At 38.9% G+C, this 22,299-nt stretch overlaps 1 long non-coding RNA gene across 3 annotated transcripts in view; it reads left to right on the top strand.

Annotated features, from left to right (window-relative positions):
• Positions 1 to 21,787, top strand: part of LOC110472836 (uncharacterized) — a 79,238-nt gene extending 57,451 nt beyond the window's left edge. The window contains exons 6-8 of one of the 3 annotated variants that reach the window (XR_014954307.1): positions 3,060 to 3,125; positions 12,478 to 12,534; positions 13,080 to 21,787. This is a non-coding gene — a long non-coding RNA (uncharacterized LOC110472836). Of the gene's footprint in view, positions 1 to 3,059; positions 3,126 to 12,477 lie in introns of all 3 variants that reach the window. The other 2 variants (XR_014954338.1, XR_014954299.1) reach the window with 2 other exon arrangements.
• Positions 21,788 to 22,299: the final 512 nt, after the last annotated feature.

Here is a 22,299-nt window from a genome sequence, read left to right on the forward strand (position 1 = left end):
ATTTGGTGTTCAAACATCCTACAAATATCCATTTAAATATATTTTTACACAAATTCCATAGGTTGACAAGCTTGTATTTGAGAAAAAATGGCATTTCCTAATCCTGTATTTGATTTTCTCTGTTATGGACTAAATCCAATTGCCTAGAGTGGAATAAACCTTGGTAAAATATGATATTTGTCTTTGTTAATCATGCAGAACACCCACAGCTCAAAAATATATCGAGGTGGAATAATGAGCCCTCAATATGCATCCTAGCCAATAAATTCTGGAAGAAATGGGCCCCATGCTAATAGCCAATCCAATAACCTCCTCCTACTGAAAAACCTACAGGAAAATTTGAGATGTGGATTGTTGTTTTTTTGGGTTTTTCCCCATCCCCTCAGCACTGGTCTTGCATAGGTTTTTCAAAAATATTTTCATATTCAGAAGGTGCAGGAATGTTTTACTCTCCCAGAAGCTCACATCATTTGCACAGTTCTCCACTGGTTCTCCAGTTTCCTCACAAAGGTGACCAGATTCACCTCCTTGGTATCAGTGTCCCATCATGGACAGAGTCACAGTGCTGGGGCTGCCCTGATGTGCATTGCGTCCTACACCCATGCTCTTGCCAGAACACAGCTTGCTCAATCAGAATTTTGAGGAGCAGTATTAATGAGTACACTTGCTAGCTAGCACACCTTATCCTTCTCTTTGCTGACTGCCAAACCGTCTTTGGCACCACTCTTGGCTGATGTGACTCTTTATCTTCATGAGTTTTCTGATCTTATTGACCTAAGGATATCCAAAGTCTTAGAGGAGTCTCATTTTCACAAAGGTGAAGATAACATCGGAAAGCCAGAACTGTGGCAAGCACATTCCTCTCCCTCTCAGGATTTTCATAGAGGTGCACAGAGAGAAATGAAAGAGAAAACAATTTCTATTTCTTCTCCTTGTTTTTCCTACGTGGAATGTGTTTGCCATTTTCAAAATCCATTTGCCTTTATTTAGTAGATGTCTTTACATACAAAAAAAGACATGGATCATGACAGCTTCCAGGTTTGTTTTATGCAGAAGAAAAAAGTTTAAAGGTGGAAAAATGCCCACCAGCACACAAGCTGTCCAGTGAACTGCAGATCTTCAGCTGCATAAGCTTTTCTCTCTTACTGAGAATTATTTTCATGCCTTGTGGAGCTGGGTTATCAATTAGATTAATCAATATTTTCATCCAGCGTGATAATTCTCATCTCCTAGTCAAACAAATATTGTCTAAGAATTCTAGCCAAACAGACTTCCTTTCATTTGCTCTATGCAAGTTACTAGTTTGTATTACAGATGATGTGTGGTGGCCACTGAGGCAAATACAGATGGTAGTGGGCAAGAATCAGTTCTTTATTTTACATCCCTGACCAGCCTTGGGTCAGCACTGGCCCAGTGGGACTGTTTAGTGGCTGGCACAAAATACTTCCTCATTGGAAGAATTTAAAATAGGAAAGGCTGAGTGTTGAATAAAAATGCACATTTCATGAAGTTTTTCAAGATAATTGCTGGTGCTAGAATTCTGGGGTTTTTTAGGATTCATGGAAGTTCTTGCAAATAAATTGCTGATGAACTGAATGTACATGAAGGACTAATTTTGACCTCCTTGAATAATGATAGCGCTAACTTGGTACTTTCTTTTTGTGTCTATGTTAATGAATGACTTTTTGTACTACTTGACTAGATCTAATTTGTGGCATTCTTTCATATTCCAGGCAGCCAAGTCACATTTTCCCCTCCTAAGTATGTCACTAAGATTACCTATCCCTTATAATTACCTATCAAAAGGATTTTGTGATAGCATGGGGAAGAGTGGTGTATCAAGGTGTACTTCAAGGACCTGTGTGTAGCACTCTTTGCATTTTTCCTTTTAAGCCCAGTTCTAGAGGTTTGTTTTTTTTTTTTTAAGATCTGAATGCACAGCAGGGGGACCATTTTGACTTTGAAGAAAATATCTGCCTTTTCTGATAAAATTAATGTGATTCAAATAACAAATGTTCAGCTTTCACAAACTGCTGAAATAATGCATCTCAATTGTGACAGGGGGAACTGTGTCTTTGTCAAAATTAATGTCCCATGGTTACTGTAAGCCTAATGTAAAATCCAGTTATATCCACTGTAATTCTTTAAATAATTCCTGGAAATTGTTATGATGGGCCATGTATTAATTGTGATTTCATCTAACACAATGCTTTGTAAAATTTACATATTTTGGTATGTGGGCTTTAAGATTAGGGTTGGGTTGGGGCTTTTTTTCACCCCTTTTTAATATCACTACAATTTAATAGTTAAGCCATGCTTTCTCAGCAAAGGAGTCTATTTTTGCTTTGCACTTGTCCTGTTCTCTGGGAAAATAAACTGATTTGTAAATTTGTGACAAAACCCAAAGAAACTTAAATTTCAAGCTGGTTTCTTACAACACTCCTATCATCCACACTCTGGGAGCAGGACCAAGACAAAAATATTCACATAGGCTGTTAAGTGATTGGAGTGAAATTCTGACTTAGCCGATATGAACATATTTTATTCATTTCAGTGAGGCAACTTCTTCTATATCTGGCCTGGTTTTGATTGGGTTAACTTTCCTCACAGTAGCTAGTTTGGGTCTGTGTTTTGGATTTGTGCTGGAAAGTGTTATTAAAACAGAGATGCTGTACTGCTGAGCAGGGCTCGCACAATGCCGAGACCTTTCCTGCTCCTTGCCCCAGCAGCGAGGAGGCTGAGGGTGCTCAGGGAGCTCTGAGGGGACACAGATGGGATAGCTGACCACAGCTGACCAGGGGAAATCCCACACTGTCTGGCATCATGCTCAGCATGCAGAGGGTAGGGAAGAAGGGGAGACATTTGCAGTGATGATTGTCATTTTCCCGTGTCCCTGTTACTTGTGATGGAGCCCCACTCTTCTGGGAATACCTGAACACCTGCCTGCCCATGAGAAGTGATGAAGGAATTCTTCATTTTGCTTTGCTTGTGCCCCACTTTTGCTTTAGCTGTTAAACTGTCTTTATCTCAACTCACAAATTTTCTTTTTCTCTTCCAAGGTTTCCCCCATCCCACTGGAGGAGCGAGTGGTATTAGTTGCTGCCTGGGTTTAAACCATGGTAATGGTAAGCAGGCAATGGATGGAAACATCTATTGAACCAGCAGTTCCTTCAGATAGGAACTTGAAATTGCCTTAGAAGGTTTCTGCTATCTCTTTGGCCTCTGCTGATCACACCTTCACATAATTGATTTAGCTGCATATTCACAGATAAGATGGTACCTTGGACATATTCAGATCAAGGTATTTTTCCATGAATATTTGTTGAGTCCTGTTCCAAATACTTCTCTCTATATTTTTTAAAACATATATGTATTTTTACACTTTAGAGTTACCAAGGGGAAAAATCAAAATGCAAGAAAATAATCCAGGAAGAGAACTATAAAACTTATTTACAGACTAGACCATCCCACTGCTCAGGATGGTCTTTGAGGAAGTTCACAGGCTTTGCAGCTGCCCTCTCTTCTAGCAGGAGTTCCTTCCATGAACTGGTGACCAGCTGGTTAGTTATGGAAACGTTTTTTTCAATGAAGGACGGATATTATGAACATGTAAAGTGGATGTTTTGGGTACTGTTTAGACAAAAGAGGTTTTCAGGGACTAATCCAATTATTTGCAAATGCACAGGTTCCCCTGAACTCATTGGCAGCAGCCCAGGCAGCTTTTCATCTGGAGGTCTGTAATCATCCCTGTTCAACACTTTCTGAGAAGCTGTGGCTCATGTCTCACGATGGGCTCCTCATGACTATTCTGTTTTTCAGCCTACAGCATGCAAATCCCTATCTTTAGCACCTACTTCTTCAGGAAAATCCCTGTAAATATATCTAGATTTTTTACTGGTTTTCAATTATATGGTATGTGGCATTGAATAATAGTTGCCTTACAATCTTGGTGCAATTGTAGGCATAGGATTTCTTTCCATGCTATGAAAGACTAGCATTTATTACAAGAATTATCTCTATCCAAGCATGTGCTCATCTCTGGATAGAATAGTATTCTGAAAGCAGCTGCAATCAGCTTTCAGCATGAAATTTTCTATTTTTTTTTTTTCCCAACTGGCATCTAGAAGTTTATTTTAAATCACACAGAATGTATGGCAAAACTTGTAAAAATACTGCTGCACTTTGTAATATGTGACTAAGATGAAATTCACTGCACAAACATCAAGTTTTGAACAGCAAATAATTTGCAAGCATTCCATGGGCTCATACAATGCATAAAACATGTATTTCTAAATGATTAAATGATAATTCATACACTGTAAATAATGATTTATGGACAGTTCAAAGCAGAGAAATTTACTGGTATTAATTGATTGCTGTAGATAATTCTCTCGGTTCAGTCATTCATGGTTTGGACAGGATTTAAATTAATAACTGGTACTATAAGAATTTGAAATCCACTGAAAATGCCCTCAGTGCATCTAGCTCCTCTTCTGTAAGAGTTCTCAGTTTATTCTGCTTTTTTCATGATTTGTTTATGTGTTTATTACTAGTATTTTCAGAATGTTCTTGATGGCATTTATGTTTATTTTTTTCAAAATTACTGCCTTAGCCCTTAAAGGCAGCCGACCATTATTTATTTTTATGTCATATAATTTTTATTGTTAAGCTTAATCTTTACTAGTATTTCTAACTTTCCTGCTAACAATTCTCAGCACACAATTATATTGTGTTGACTGCTGCTTCTTGTGCCAGATGATGATTAGAAATTGTACTGAATTCAAAACATTTCCAGCTCAAGGAAAACATTTCATTTACAGACTAATATGTGGTTGGATCCTAACTTTTTCATGTTTCCAATAGATGCCTCTGGGCAAACCAGAAGTATTAGTAAATAGGACAGATAAAGAAAAATATCAAAACTCAGCTGAAATAGCTACAGAAAACCAAGTAAAAATATTTGCCAATACTCCAGAGAATTAAACATTCATTACGAAGTCACTGTGGAGTGTAACTGAGAAGCAATGTCATCACTTACACACACAAGTGATGATTCCTAAGTCTTTGTTTATCATCTGAACATTTACATAAAAGCCAAATATTCCCCAAAGAGATTCAACTCACTCCAAGTCTCTGGTATGACTTCAGAAAAAGAAATGCACCTATTCACAAGTGTTACGAAATGAGAAGAAAATGAGATATCTACAGAAAATGAGCCATGGTCTGGCCTAGCTAAAGGCACTAAGAAAAACTTGCAGTACTCATGTTCATTTGCAGAATGGTTTGTCTAGCCTGAAGGTATAGTGGTTTTTTCATATAAATTAAAAATTAGCAACTAAGAGGCTGAGAACCCAGGCACTTTGGTCTGCTTTCAACGCTGCTTGTCAGATTTGAAGCCTCCATGTTCCTAGGAGTGAACTTGGGACTGGCAGTGGCAGAGTGTGTGAGGAAGAGGAGGAAAGGAAACATTTGTGTTCACTATGAAAAAGCAGTGGGAGAAGGCATGGCGGTCCCAGTGGTTTCTGCTAAGGCAGACTGCAGCTGAACAGAGGAAGCACCTTTGAAAACAAAGAATAAACAGAGAAGTCTGTGGCAAAAGTCATACAGGAAGAAGCAAAATGGAGCTGTGGACCAGCAGTCACAGTGGGCTTTGGTGACAGATGGGCTGAGAGAGGTATCAGGTGTGGAGGAACAGGTTAGAATTCCCTCTTACCAACATGAAAGATGATGAGTGGAATGACATCACATGAATCAATGAGTATGTGGGTGAGATACCAGAAGAAGAGTCAAGGAAGGTCTTGAGTCTTCTGTCCCTAAAACCCTGTCTTGGAGGGACAGCACAGCAGGCTAAGTAGTGATGAGGTAGTGCTTTTTTTGGTGGATGAGGGATTGGCCACTTCAAGGTAAGAAAAGGCTTGCCAACAGGTACCAGTAGACACCAAAGGGTTTCTGGCTGGTGGGCATCTGGATTAAAAGATGCCCGAGTGTGTTATGTTTGCTCCCAAGCTTTCAGACTACTGTCTGTCTTGTATCTGGCCCTGATTCTGTACACTGACAGGCTGCACTGACAGTGAATTTGTGCTGATGCCTTCAAAACCTTAAACAGGGTTCACTGCACATCCCAGTGGTGTTGCAGGTTTTCTCCTGCCTAGGTGTGTATGTGACTATGCCATCTCCCACTTCACTGTCCCAGCACTTCTGGCAGAGAAGCTGTGACCTTCTCCCTGTGATCTACACATCCCCTGTCCTGCATCTCTTGTCAGTACTTCTCTTATCATCATCATAGAGTTATATTTAGAATGATTTCACATGACACAAGAGTGTGTGATTATGTACTTCTGCATATTGCATGTTGCTCTTGATCTTTCTCCATTTTCTTATTAGGCCATGCCATTTGGTTGCATCAATTTGTATTTTAAGAGAACTATTTATAGCACTTGAAAATAACATGTGAAACTGCTGCACATGTGTTCTGCAGAACACGGGCAGCCTAGTATGTGAAGAAGAAAGTAGGCTTTTGCCTGTTTAGTAAAATAGTCAGAAATATGTTTTCCACAAAACTAAGTAGCTTTTTTTCCCCCACATTTACTCACAAAGTCTTGTTAGTATTATTTATGTGTTCTCCTCATGCACATTAACAGCAGGCTGGGCTGTGGTGGTGGGTGGCAGCAGTTTAATATTTCACAACACTAAAAATACTAAAAAAAAAAGTAAAATCACAAAGAACAGACGTGCTGTAATCCTGGGAGTCAGTGGGATTTCAGGAGGCCATTGTCCACCTTGGGACCTTAGAAACCTGCAAAAAAATGCTATGCCCTGGAGCAGCTAAAGGGTAAAGAGAAGAAGGTGTTGGAAGAAGAAAATGCTTGACTTGCAGAGTGACGTGGTGCAAAGACTTCACAGGGAAGGATGAGACAGCAAAGGAGAGGAGGGATCCAGGGAGCAGCTGAAGGAGCTGCTCACCAAGAGGGGATTATTTGTAAGAAACAGGAGGAGAACAAGTTGAACAAGAAGAACTAGTTGAACAAGAAGAACTAGTTGAACGAGGAGAACAAGGCTCTGGCTGGGGCAAAAGAGGTGGCCTGCTGAGGAGATTGCAGCAAGCAGGTGATCATGGCTTAGGGACAAAGTGTCAGAAGAGTCTTAGGATGTCCCTGCAGCTCCAGCAGCTCCATCTGCCAGTGCTGGGATCTGCCTGCCTCCTCCCAAGCCTCTCAGCTCTTCTTTGCCACCTGCTAATGATGGCTGCTAATTGCCTCCAAGCACCCACAGTGAAAAGGGTCTCCTGAGGCAGAGAGAGATGCCAGGTGATAGAGGGACCCCCACCTACATCCACATCTATGATTTCCCCTCCCATTTCAATATTCTTATACAACCCTGCAGGTGTTTCTATGGTGCAGCCTCTGGCTGCTGTCCTGGAGCAATCTGGGCATGGTCACAGCTTTACCTTTCCAGGAACAAAGCCCTCTTGGAAAACTCTGGTGTGCCTCCATTCTGCCTTGGAGCTCTGCCTGCTTGGAACTGGCTCCTTCAGGGACGGAGTCATTCCTGCCAGAGCTTTCACCCAGCAGTGCTCTGAAACCTGTGGAAGAATAATCTTTCTCATTTTCTGGAATCCCAATTCTGAAACAAGTTTTTAACAAAAATGAGCACAGCAGAGCACCTAAGGAGGCTCTGATAGAAGCTAAAGCTAGAGAAAATGAAGATAGCTGGGTAGGATTACTGCAATGCTATTGTTTTCTGGGTTCTGTATTAATTTGGGGTTTTTTTTATATCTTGAACATAAAAGCTCACTGTAAGTCAAGCTCTAGCACAAGTACAGCTTTAGGATGGTGACGTTGTCTGTTATTCATTCATTCCCTTGGTATAATCTGCCCAGTCAGGTACACTCATGTCAAATTAGAATATGAGGTTTATGTTGTCCCTTGTCCTTATCTAACACAAGGATAGGCCACAAGAAAATTCACCTGTTTCGTGGGCTTCTGTCTTTAACATTTTTTTTGAGAGAATCCTGCCATACCCAAGTCTGATTGTTCCCACTGCCTAATGCATTTTTATATTATAGAAGTAAACAAAATTGAATTTCTGCAGTCCTAATTGCAACCCCCTCCAAGTTTGTTACTGAGATACATGCTGATTTTTCCTTACTATGCTGTATCTGTATCCTTCCCATACTGTATCTGTGTTCTTTAACAAAAGAATCTGAACCAATAGTTCCAAAAAACTATTTGTATGCTGAGATAAGAACAGTTTAATTAAAAGTGTTTGATTTCACTTTTAAAAAATTGATTTCTCTTAAAGATAAGTTTGCTTAAAATGTGATAATTTTTCTACTGCTTATTGTTAGGAAGTGTGACTCTGGAGTAATAAATCTGGAGATAGCATGTGCAGGAGCAGAGTCTGGGTTCCTTTGCCATCTTTTCTCAGCACTCTGCCTTTGTCATGTAACCTGGGGCAGTGAGATCTGAGAGACTGGAGACTCAGTGCCCTGCTCTGAGCACAGATGTGTCCTGCCTCAGCACCGTGTGCTGCTGGGGATGTCACACCAATGGTACCGAGGAAGATGAGCAAGCCTTTCTCTGAGCCATTGCAGAATTTCAGCTTCCCTCTCAAGGCTGGAAAGATCCACGGTGTGTGCATCAATTTTCCCTCTTAGGCCTTTGGGCATCACCTGCCTGATGTGTCTTGGACTCTTTTCTGTCAGAGTGCAGTGACCTTTTGGCATCGTGTCACTTGATTTGTCTCAAATACCCAACTGGAGGACATTTCTTCCAGTGAAGTTACATAGGATGGAACTGGAGTAGAATGAGAAATTTCAGATCTGAAATTCCTTCTATTTAGGGGAAAACTCTGAATAAAATTTGGTTCAACATTTTCCCACTTTTTGTTTTATGAGTTACAAGCGTGTGAGTTCCAACAGATTGTTTCCATTTGGTTTTATACAACAGAATGAAGGAAACAATATTTTTTCAAGCTCCTTTCTTTCTGTACTTTCAGTCACAAGCTTACAACTATTTTCCCAGAAATATTTGCCCCATTTGATTTTCAGCTTTTTTTCTGAAAAGAAAGTACGTGAAACTTTCATTTTTTAATGACTAAGCTACCTAAAAACCACATTAAAGACATATAGCACTAATGCTTAACTGATGTCTTTCAAAAGAATGCTCTTTCTCCATTATTTTTTTTTATTATTTTATTTTATTTTATTTTATTTTATTTTATTTTATTTTATTTTATTTTATTTTATTTTATTTTATTTTATTTTATTTTATTTTTATTTTATTTATGTGGTGAGCATACCAAAGCCAATTCTAGAGGTTACCTAAATTATGGTATCTGTGGTTTCTACCTATAGATAGATAACACAACTATACTTGCCTGTTGACAAGTCTATGTGAAAACCCACTGTGAAACTGTGGAAAAATGGAATGCCACAACGTCTTACCAGGTTTCTTGGAAATTTACAGCAGCAATTTTGGGTGAGGAAAAGGGAGATGTGCTCACTTCAGTTATCACACTTCCATAACAATAGCAGCAAGAAAATTCCCAGAAGACTGCAGACAAAACAAAGCACAGGGGTAGGACAGACACTCAGAAGTAAACAGGGAATTTTCATGAGGAATTTTTGAAAGGGTTTGGGCTCAATCTCATTGCAGGAATTAGATCTTGCAGAGATCTAATTCCTATTTGTTCTGCCTGAGGAATACCTCATCTTATTTATCTGAAGATAAGAGAATGCAAGATAGAGATTCTCTCTTGTGGGCAGAACCAAGCTGAGAAAGGGAGAAAATGAACCTGGCTTCTCTGCAGCTGGAATAAATCAGAGCATGCAATCATTTTCTAAAATTGACACACATATAACCCTTTAAGATTATTCTGTTGCTGCATGACTTCCAGGTGATCAGGCTAAAATGGTCAATGCTGAATAACATAATTTACACAGATGTGAGAAAGTTTCCAGAAGTGTACTGAGAATGAGAAACCAATGGAAGAACCTTTCTAGTAAACTATTCATAGTTTAAATATTTAAATCCAATAGATTCTTTAAACACATTTCAGCCAAGTGGAGTCATGTAAATGAACCTGATAAAACATGCAAAAGTGGTGAAACAGCAATAGTTTCCTCTTGCTGTGAGCGGGGGTTAGGCTGCTTTTCAGATGGCTTTCACCTTCAGGCAGTTTAGAACACAGATGTATTGGAACAAGCCTATGATTTCTGAATACCTTTCATTTAAAGAAGGACTTTTTTTGCCATTCAGCAATTCTGATTTAAAGTTGCCCAATTTGGAATGATCCAGTAGCTCCTGTCCAAAGGAAAGTTAAATATCAAAATTTCTTTAGGAAACTTCTCATCTGTTTAAAGTGCAAGATACTTAAATCAAATTGATGCAATAACTTTATCTGCTTTCTTTTTTTTTTTTTTTTTTTTGCAACATCTACATTCAGAAAACTCTAAGATTAGTCAGTCTGTCACCCTGATTCTTAAGATTTTCTAAAGCCTTCTGAGTTTACATTATGTTAGAAAACTTTCCCACACATTTTCTATAAACAACATATTGTTTTGCATTTCTTTGTGGGGGTGGAGGAATTTGATGTACTGGTGGTTTGTCCAATGTCTTTGGAGAGGTGGCCCATTCACTCTCCAATCCACTGTCACCTTTGGAAAAGTATAAAAGTTGGAGTCAGAAAAATAAACTTTCTTCTTTTTTGCCTTGCCATCGCAGTGGCTCATGCTTTCTCGTGTCCTATAGCGACAGCCAGTCACCTTCTTCTCTAGGACTATAGTCAAATAAAAGGAAAAAAATGTTCCTTTGAGATTTATTTCAACAGTTTATAAATTGATTCTCTCTCGTGATGGCCCAGTGGGGTGGGCCAGTACTGGGTGACAAGAGATTTCATGGGGATGTAAGGCATGATGTCTTCATCCAGGCTCTTCCAGGCTAAGGGACAAGGAGGAAACTTGCTTTTGTGGGCTGCTGCCTCTGCCAGCGGTGTGGGGTGTGACTCATGGAAATGAATACCTACAAAGTGTGAGTCTCTCCTCCAACCCGTGCTTCCAAAGAAAAACTCCACAGCCTCTTGTTGTTCGGTCTCAAGGCAGTTTATTGCAAGTTTATTATTTTTATTAAAAGATTTTCTTCTGGGCTGCTGTGGTTTGCTCACAGCTCAGGCAGAGGCACACACACACCCTGACATCCTCTCTGACTCCCAACTGCTTCTTCTCTCCCCACCCAGGGCTGCTGCTATCTTTTATATGATATATTATGTATTACATGTTTGCAGTCATCCCCCAATACCTGCTACCTATATTACCAAGTGCTTTTCTACTCTAAACTAATCTGTGAGTGCCAACATCACCAAGAACATGGAGGCAAGGAAGAAGAAGGAGGAAGAACAGGATCAGCCCACTTTTCTCCATCTTAGAACTTCTGACCCCCATGTACAAAGTAAAAACCCCCCTGTACAGGTGCTAAAACCCCCCTGTACAATATTAAAAAATTTCCCCTTCTGTTTTGTAACTACTTTTACTATGCTGTCTAACCCTTTGTGACTGCTTGTTCCACCTCCAAAGTTGGTAACTCATTCCATGGCTCAAACTCAAAATCTCAGCTGTTTGCAGCTGCTTGCCAGGATCTAGAATGCTCCTGACCAAGGCCTGGAACCTCCAAAAAATGTCTGAGAGACATTTTGAGTTCCAACAACACAGAATGCTGCACAATTCTGTGCCTGTGTGGAGTCACAGAGCCAGAGGCTGAGTAGCTCAAACCACCCAAGAAGTTCAGTAATAATCCCTAAAGAGCATTACAGCTGAAATGCCTTATTGATGTTGTGAAACAAAACCATAGCAGTAAAAAGCTGGAGTCAGAGCGTGTGTTTGGCTGAGTACTCGGAGTGCAGCTGCCTCTTGGCAGTTTCATTTGTACCTGAATTACTGTAGCCAATTCCTGCATCGGGAAATAAGCCAGATATTTAAAAAGCTGAATGAAAGACTTATGTGTTTAAAGATCTCTGATAACCTTGCTGGGACTTTAAGGCCTGTAAGGAAAAAGACATCTACATAATGAAATATATAGTTTGAGTTACATAGCAAAGTTAGTATGTTTCTACTTTTTCCCCACAAAAAGACTTGCATCACTTCTTGTGGAAGAGTTCAGTCCATATGTAAAACAAAAAGATGGTGGAGACCCATGCCCTGAAATGTCTCGAATTCAGTAAAGCATTTTTATCCTGCTATACTACTTAGCATATTTTGTATCCCATTCAGCTTACCATGCTTGTTAGAAATATCTAAAAAATTATGTTTTCTGATTTTAAATGAGCAAGATCAAAAGCTATAGCTTTAGATGATGGCATTCTTATTACTTGGGAATAGGAAGGTGATTTTCAACCCAACTTTTAATCTAGTTTAACAGCCCTTTATTTCTGACTTTTATGGAATAATACATTGAATTGTTTGGATTATTGTTCTTTTCATAGGATAAAATCCTCATCATATAAACATTTGATGGCTTGGTGTGTAAATTCCGGAGACAGGTAAGATGGATTTGATTTTTTTGGAGGTAGTGAAAACCACTTGCTAGAATAATAATTCTATGAGTAACTAAGCAAGCATTCATTATTGATGGCAGTGCCAAACATGCCATGTAATTAGAGCTGTAAAATTATTTCCATTTAAACCCTATTTCTGTGTTCATATGTGGCATCTCATTTCTGAAAAGTATAGTCAAAATTCAACATGCCACTAAATGATGATGCATGGAAAGTACTGGCATGAGTGGCAAACCAGACTAAAATAGTAGAAGAAAAAGCAAGAATGTACAGTAGGTGGGTATTCATTTTCTTTGACCATTGGCACATTGCTGGCAAACTTGGATTAGGAGACTGCTATCCCCTTATTGTCAATTTGATCATTAGCAAGAGCTTAGTTTATCCAAAGATTCAGAGGAGACAAAGAATGATTCCAATAAGAAGCCTGAATTTTCTGCTTTTATGCTCATTTTGGGGGAAACATCTTACTGGGGGTTGTTCCTTCTGCTTCCTTCCTTTTCTAACTTTGAGCAGTTCTGTATCCTTGACAGTCATCACTTCTAATGGCAATAAAGTCTTTGGAATTGCTTCTGTCACCTCACAGAGGATTGTGAAATAAGGAAATGGCACTGCAAACCCTTGCAGCTGTTCAGATGATACAAGTTCTGACACACTAGAAAGCTTCAGGTGAATTGAAGAGCTCTGAAGGAACATTCTTTGATTGGAAGAAGTATTCAGGTTAGTTTTTAACTGATGGCAAATAAAAGAATGGTAAAGTTCATCATTAAAATTTAATATTTATTTAATATTTTTATGTGTAAAATACTGGAAGCTATGTTTCCTCCCTGGACACCCCCCCAGTTCCACTAACAATGCTTTTAAAGAGTAGGAGATGTGCATCTGTAAGTGCAAAATTATTGACTAGTAATGCATTTTTGGGAAAGTGGCTTATGCAACTGGTATGATTGTTTGGGCTGGAGCCTGAAATATTGGCTGGAATCTGAAACAGTCTGTGCCAGGGATTCTCTCTCAAAACTCTTGAGGAAAAGAGTAATAATACCAGTACCTGTATTGCTATGTGCTCTGCACAATTGTGTCTGTGATTTTTCAAGGCTATTGAACACCTTCAACCTCCTTTGAAATAACTGCTTATAGAACATCTTAGAAAGTTTGTACTTGACTTTGAATTCCTTATCATTCAAAGAAGTGTTTGTGCTGTTATTTGGATGAGTCCCACTGCAGTGTTTGTTACATATACTCAGATATGCATTTATACTGAGTTTGCAGATACCCCTTAACCTTTGATATTTAGATCTGGGGAAGTGACTTGCATCCACATCTCAGAAAGCTACATCTCTTTACTGCATCCACCAGCAAACCTTGTTTGTAGAAGTATAAGTGTAGATTTCAGGATTCTGTGATTTATAATCTACAGCCATTTACATGTTCCCATATAAGTAATTTTATTTATATATTCAGAGAAAAACACAAACTCTGATTTACTTTTGCATCTGGAACATTTCAAAGTAGTTAACTGTGCTGTGGACAATACTGTCTTATTAATTACAATTCAGATCTCTATAAAGCACAGAGTTTAGAGGTCATACCATAAGCATAATACAGAATTTCAGAACAAATATTCAGACTTTCCAGAGTACAGGACTGTGGTGGACCTGAACAAAATTCTATTAATCTGTAACTTTCCATATGTGTTGCTTCCAGATGTAAAATTTATAGATTAAATGAACCGTGCTATTAGCTTAAGTTCAATTTAGAAATAGGTTTAAAATGCCTTTTTCCATGTAATTTTTTTCTTATATATCAAGTATATTGATCTTGATGCACAGAAACCTTGAAACCAAAATTGAGTGTTTCCAGATTTAAGTATATGGATAAAATTTGATCACATAGTCTACACTTAGTTCTGAGGAAATAATGAAAGATGCTCCATTTTTCCACTTCTGCTTCCAGCTGATCCTGAAAATCTTGGCTGGTGGAACTTCTGTAGCTTCCCACAACTGGAGATCTCTTAATCTAAGAAAAAAATAAACACATCTTGCAAGTCACTTAAAATGCAGAATCCCTGTCTTCTGCTATATTGAATTTCCTGGCTAGACAAAGAATTTGACGGGGAAAAATCTGGATTTAATGATCTGGTCAAGCTACCACAGTTCCTCGTGTAAGATTTCTGTACCCCAGCTGCACTTGTGACCCTGACAGAAATGCAGCTGCAGCAGTGGGGGTTGCCAGCCACAGGGAAATTATGGATCCTGAAGTGAAACCAGGTGGAAAGCTTGGAATCTGATGCCAAAAATTATTTAGACTTCTCTGATCATCATGATTTTTAAAGGCAATTAAATGAACAGCAAGGTTATAATAATACTCTTCAATAGTGTTTATGAAAAGAAGCATGAGGAACACCAGGTTAATGAGATAACAAACAAAACTGTGGTATTGTTATTGATGGCTGAATTATGATAGAAATTAAAGTTAATATTTTTTTTTTTTCTTAAAAGAGTGCAGTTAGTATTAATGCAGTTTTGAAACAGAAGTTTTGGTAAATGGCAGAATGAGCAATGCTTTGTCCATTTTTTAAAATTTGTTCAAGCTTTTGTGACAGGTTATGAAATCTTCTGGTGTAAGTTTGCTTGCATTAGTACTTGTTGGGATGGATATGAGAACAAGGAGATTTTTTCCTTATTAGAAAACAACATTGAGAAAAAAAGGGTAGTGCACAACTCCAGTTAATTTGGGATAACTGACAGTCTGTCATAACGTGCTGTTCTGTACTGAGGGAACACCTCAGCAAGAGTTCCACCTCCTCTCTGGAAACCTGGTAGTTAAGCCACTTAAAAGTGCACAGAATCAGCTGTAATGTGTGCTTCTAATGTATACCTTTAAATTGAATTACTAGCCTTCAAGCATGCCTCAGCAGCATGTATTTTGTTAATCAGGCACTGAGTAGCTGAGGCCAATTTTGTTCCTTTCCTCATTCATGTCAATACAAGCAGAAAAGAGAAGTTTTTCCTTTGAGCAACTCATGTGAGGAAGCTTTCAGTTCTCATAGAATATGAGTGCTAATTTCACTGTTACTTTTGCAGTGTCCAAGAGCAAGGATTGCTCAGAAATCATCAGAGTAGCACAAGTACTATCAGAGAAGAAACTTTATCTACAGATAAACAGTGGAAACTAGCCAGAGGATAGATGTCGTTGCAAGGTTTTAAGAAATTGAGTCAATGAATGTTAGTGGCTGGATTAATTAAATTTTAAGAAAAAAATAATTTATCATAGCTCCTTTCTGCATCTGCCAGTTTGCAGGATTGGTATTTTTCATGTGCAGTAAACCACTGCGTGCCATCAAGTGGTGAGGCAATGAAGCAGGAGAAACTGAGCTGAGATTTGTGAGATGGGCAAATATTTAAATTAGTAAAGGCAAAGACTTCAGCAGCATCCTCTGAAATGGTGTGTATTGTGTACTGTGAAATGGAAGTGTTAGGCCAGTGGCAAATTTTTCCTGGTGTGTAACATACTGCCATACTCAGGAAATGAAAAAATCCATCTAGTGTCAGTTGTTGCCTGGTGCTACTCCCTCTGTGGGTTTGTGTTCATGTATGAAAATACAGATACTCTGGTTGGTTGTGAATAAACATTAATTCATTGCTTTCAGCGTGTTCCCACCAGTTTTTCCCAAGTGAAACATTGGCCTGGATTTAGTGGAAGTAGAAATATCAGCGATTTTTCCTCCATTCTCTTTCCTAGAAAAATGTATTCTAACACCTGAAAAGCTGATAAGTCATTTGGAAAGACAAAATATAGGTTGTGCCTCCAGAACTTTTTCACTGCAGTCTCTATTATTGCTGCTTCCCCCTCAGTGGGAAAATATGTGTAAATCCCTTGTGTAGATAAAGCCCAAGTGATCTCAGATCAGTAACTTCCAGTATTGACAGTGCAGTCATATTTTCTTTACTGACAGAGAAAAAAATCAAGGTCACCTCACAAAAAAGGAGGTTTTGCTTTCCCTGTATGTGGGAGGGGATTGTTTTTTTCTGCTTTGCCAGTGAGGGGTTTTATTTTTGGTTAGTTGGTTGGTTGAGGTTGGTTTATTTGCTTTTTTTGATGGGATTTTTTTTGCTTTTTGTTTATTTTTCAGACAGTTCTTGCCAGTGGAAGGCCAATTAAAAACCAGGCAAACTGAGATCGACCTTACTCTTCAGCTGATGACAGAAATTGCCAGGCAGGGTTCCCAGTGACTCAGAAGCAGGGATGAATCTATTTGACATCCTAGAAACAGTACTTTCTCTGGCAGAAGTTTTTATCACCCCTGTTGTTGCAAACAAAATAGGTCAGGGTCAAGAATTTGGCATTTTTCAGCAAAACTTTGTTTCCTCTGAGAATTTCCAGATAGATTCACTTTGAAGTGAGGGAGTCAAAAGGACTAAATTAGCATCTTGTCAGAGCTACTTCTCCTCCAAAAGCCTATTTAAAATACTGTGGCACAGATGCTCTCTGCCGTAACCAGAATGTTTCAGAGCAGGATGTTGTTTAAATTTTGCTTGTTCTCTCTATGTTCTCTCCCCGTGATAATGGCAGTCTTTTTGAAGAAACAAACAAATGGAATAAAAGCTGAAATAAAGCTTCTCTGGGAGAATTTGTGGGGGAATTTGTTTTGTTCCATGCTCAACAAGAAAGCCTTTGAAAAGAAGCAATTGGAGACCAAGCCCCCACTCCTTCCTCCCACATGCTCTGTCTTCCTGGGCTCACCTTTGCAAAGTGGGCAGATCACATCCTCTGCAGCAGGAGAGAAAAGGACAAGCACCTAGGAAGCCAAAAAAGTTTAATCATTTCATGGTCAGGCTTGAAGACTCATCAAGGCAACCTGAGAGGAGCTCTGTGCCACAGCAGCAGACCAAATTCTTTCACTGCTTGGAGCACTAGGGTCAGGTAGACAGCATTCCAAAGGAAATCATGTCTTCAAATTATAAAGGACAGAGGGAGAGAAAGGTCACTCTGCTTCATAGGGAATACCTCCTTTTATGTTTAAGTTCATATTTGTTGGATATTTACGGTTCAAGTCACAAGCTACATCCAAAGCATTTCATCCTGCAGAGGTCTTTCTGTGGATATGGGAGAAAAAAAACAGGGAATATGCCTATTCCTCATCTGGCCTTTTTTCCATTTTTATTTTGTCATATTTGATTTTATACTCTTGGGTGATATACAGTTGACTTAAGCACTAAAAGGAAAACCAAAATATCTCTCGGTGTATTAAGTTTTTGAAGGTGGTTTTTGTGCACCTCTGTGTAAAACAACATGTGTCACCTTCATAGCCCTGATGCTTTGTCTCCAAATTAGAGTAATATTAATTTCCCCACTACATCAAGGATAGAAGTGTCACCTCAAGACCTAATTTAGGCTTTGACAGACATCAGGCCAGCAGTCCCTTTTTCCAGGCACAGATGGGCCCCATCATCACCTGCCACGCTGTGCACTAACCTTGTCAGTCCCAGCATCCAACTAAATGAACTCCTGTGGGACAAAACAGCACAAGTACAACATGCTTTAGTGTTTTCTTCACCCCTCTAGGTGCAGTTCTTTGGCTCTGAGGAAGAGCCCTCTCCTCCTGTGGCCGCTATAAGAATGGCATAAATCCCATTATTATCATTAAAAGTAATAACGATCATAATATCATAACAGTATAGGTCACCTCAGGGTGTGGTGCAAAACACTAAAGCATCAAAAGAGTTCTTAATATGTCATGAAAAGTTACAGAGAGGTGCTTTGTGGTGCTTAGAAGCCAGTTAAAAGGATGTATAGCTTTTACATCCACCAGTCTGATGTCTCTTTGGTTGACAGTATGCAAAGCAGTGAGCATCCTTCTTTTCAGTCAGATCTTCCTGCATTACCCCATGCCTCTTTCTTTTCCTAAGTCTTTAAACATATGAAGTAGTGTCTTTCACATGTTAATGTGACTGGTGCTTGAGTAAAATAAACCATCTAGATGGTTTTAGTGTTGCGTGTGTTGTCCTTCAGTATTCATAGTAAAGAGGATTTTGAATTCAGCTGAATGTGGGCAGCCATTAATGTAAAAGTCTTGCAGCTCAAAATCATTTGAAGCAATTAGAAGAAGGAAGAGCAAAAGGAAAAAAAAAAGGAGATGCAATAGCACTTTCCACCTAAATTCAACCATACACTTAAAATGCTTTTATTTTTGAATAATGTTCAGAAGCTCCAGCAAAGGGGTAAAGTAAGACAAGAAAAGCTGTTACCCATTTACCAATTGGAGACCTCATTTTGGCACATTTAGGAGCCATTGTTGCACCTGCATTTTTGTTCACATTAAAAAGTCATTCTCCCTCAAAGGAAAAAAAAATATATATAGGATTATATTTTCAAAAGAAGATATTTTACTTCCAGTCCAAGGCATAGAAAATCATGACATGCATTCATGTCTGTTCCATGTTCGTTGACCAGGAGGTTGATCCAGCAGTACCACAGACAAGTTCTGTATTTGCTTTTCTATTTCATCTGCTTCCTTTGCTACAAGTTAATTTTAATGGTATTTTGGTTCAAGTCCTCATTTTCTTCAACTCTTACCACCTTATCCAATACACAGGAATTAGAAATCCCATAGAAATTATTAAAAGTTTCAGTTGGCCTTTTCCTTTATTTTTATGGATGCTTTCTTTATTCTTCTATTTTTTTTCTTTAGTTTTATTTCTGTTAATTGCAGGTGCTTTAAACCGATAGGGTTTTTTTGGTGTGTTTTTTTTTGTTTGTTTGTTTGTTTGTTTGTTTGTTGTTTGGTTGGGTTTTTTGTTTGTTTGTTTGGTTGGTTGGGTTTTTTTGCTGTTGTAGATATTTGGAGTCAGCTGCTTCAGCAGGTTTCTGATATAGTGGTTTTACTTTAATCAAAGACACTTGGACTGGGAATGGAATAGAAAGGAGGGAATTGCCAAGAGGGTGAGCAGTGCTGAAGGTTCGAATGCAATGTAAATCACAGAGTATTCAAAAGGCTTGGAAGCAAGAAGGAAAAGATAGGCCAGCCTTTTCCCATCTGACTGTTAAATAAGCTTTCTGGAGAGATGTTCAGGAAATGTCTTTTTCCCTCGCAGCTCTGTTTTTTCCATTCCATGATCCTGCAGCAGAAGTGCAATCCTTTCAGAGTGGCTGCGTGAGCACAGACGCCTACAGGAGGGAGGATGAAGCCCAGTAGCATTTTCAGCAGGAGCTCTGGACCAGCGCAGTGGCTCACTGAAGATGCTATTAACATCTGCTTGTCTGCTGCTCATGGTCTCAGTCTCAGTGGGAGCTCATCTGCTGGGGGAAGGGTTTCAGGAAAGGTCAAGTGAAAAATCTACTCTGCCCCACCGCAGGCTTTAAAGGGTTTGTTTTCACTGTGGTTTTGTTGTTTTTCCTCAGGCTATAGTACAAAGTCATCTGGAGTGAAAAACGCGTGTTGCTCATTGTGCATAGATGGGTTTTCCACGTGTGGGAAGCAGCACTGCCATTCACCTTTTCTCTCCTTCCAAATAGTAGGAATACCCACAAATAATCCCTCTGAACAGAAAAGTTAACCTGCACTGCTCTTTCTGCTGTCATCCAAATACAGCCAATTATCTTTGTGTTGGTGATTTCTCTGTCTGGTGATCAATCATTTCTGCTGAGCTGTGGTGGGGCTTCCTCATTAAAAGAAGGGCTAAATAAAAAAGCTAACTGTGTTTATAAGAGATACAAACTTCAACTAGACCAGAACACTTCAAAATGTGGGATCTGAGGATTCTTTTGCCCAAGGTGTAAAGTTTTTCATAGACTCCAGGGAAGGACAGAGTGGTATTTATTCTAATGCTATTATTTCTACCCATTGGGAAGTGTCTGTTTGTTTTAAGGTGGAAGAAATGGACTACTGTTAATATTTGCATTTCAGCAGGTTTGACGGTGACCTTCCTCCCCCAGTTCACTCAAATGAAATTAAAGGATGTAAGGGGAAAAGTTGTAAGTTCTCGAAAAGGACTGTCTTCAAAAGTCATGCAATAATGCTGTGGATGGATTTTAAAATAGGGCTTGTTAAATTTATGATCACTAATAACATTTGTAGTTACAGTATGCAAGCAAAGATAAGGCCACTCTAATTTCATGCTCCAGGAGCTGAGATGATTGCCCACGGGGGGTCAGGAAGGATATTTTCCCTCCATGCATACACAGCCCTGCAGAACTGCTTGGGACCCATAATCACCCTGACACCCAAAGAACATGCCTGGCTTTAAGCACATATTAAGTGATATGCTGAGCTGGGGCTCTCAAGGCTCCTTATTACCATGGGTATTATTAAGTGTCCATGTAGCATTCTTCAGTTTCAAATGCTGTAGAAATACTGAACCAAATTCTGCTAATTCTCATAGGAGCTCCTTTCAGCTGAGTGTGGTATCTGCAGGATTGCCAATGACCTATTGAGCTGTCTGTTTTGTTACCCAATATATTCTGTGAACTTACCCAAAAGGATTACATATGTGAAACACAAGTGGTTCAAGACACCTAAAATACTTTGAAGTACTCCACTAGAATCATTTGGTTTCTCTAATCTTAGGTTTGTGATCACTTTTGAATTTCTCAGATAATAAATCTTTGGTGATGAAATTATAGCTAACATATAGCTAGCCTATGTGAATGGCAAACAACAAGCAAATAAAAAACTGTATTATCTTCTAAAAAATGTAGTGAAAACGGATGGGAGAAGCTAGCCTTTGATTTAAAGGATGTTGCATAGGTTTGTCAGGAATTGAATCTAATGCTAGCTTTTTAAAGTACTTCTAAGAGTGAACTACAGTATGTACTTCAATATTCTCACTCAACAGATTGCAAAAAAATAAGACAAAACAATTACGTGAATCAGTCAAAACCTTGGGGTATTTTGGAGAGATTCTGTCATTTGTCAAAAAAAGAATGTAACATTTAATATATCTTAAATGGCTGGTCCTGCTTGTTTACATGGAGAGAGAAAAGAAAGTAACCCACTCATGTATCTATTCATATATCCAATTATTTCATATGAATATATATATTTTCATAACTAGTCTTTTTATACAAAGAGACTTCACTGTTGACAGTAAATGTTTTGTAATATAAATTAAATTCCTATAGTTACAAGGAGAAATTGTAGCAAATTTAGTCCAGCTGGATTTGGGATAGGTGATATGAAGTTTAGGCATTTTGACATCATAAATAAAAGTGATCCTTTGTCCAAGTGTCTGCTGCCTCAGTAGCCCAGACAGCTGGAGAAACACAGCATTTGCCTTCACATGTCAGTCAGTCTCTGGATGGAAAAAGCAGATATTTTGACATTGTATCCAGCAGAGAGATGCGCCTCACACAGGTTTTGTTTGATAGGAATACATTTATTTTTATGTTGGATTGCTTGATGTTAGCTTGCTGTAATTTTTTACCTCGCTCATGTGCTTCTGTTGCTACTCCCCTGGGTTCCTTCAAGGACCAAGAATACAGTTTAGCATTTCCTCAATCTGTTTATTTCAGTCTCATTAAAACCCAATGTTTACTTGTTTCAAAAGCTGAAGGTTTGCAGATTCAAGGCATTTGATTCAGATTGCCAAGCAAGCCAGATGCCACAGACAGAAACATCTCTTTACTCTGTCCCTGAGCAACAGCAGGAGAGGAACTTACAAGACATTTGTGTGCCCTCAGCCTTTGATGAATTTCTGGATATTTAATTTCCCTGCGCCCTGTGATGCAAACTAGGTGATGCAGACAGCACAGCTA

This window comes from Lonchura striata, chromosome 1, assembly GCF_050655825.1.
Source record: "Lonchura striata isolate lonStrDom1 chromosome 1, ASM5065582v1, whole genome shotgun sequence".
Taxonomy (NCBI): Eukaryota; Metazoa; Chordata; class Aves; order Passeriformes; family Estrildidae; genus Lonchura; species Lonchura striata.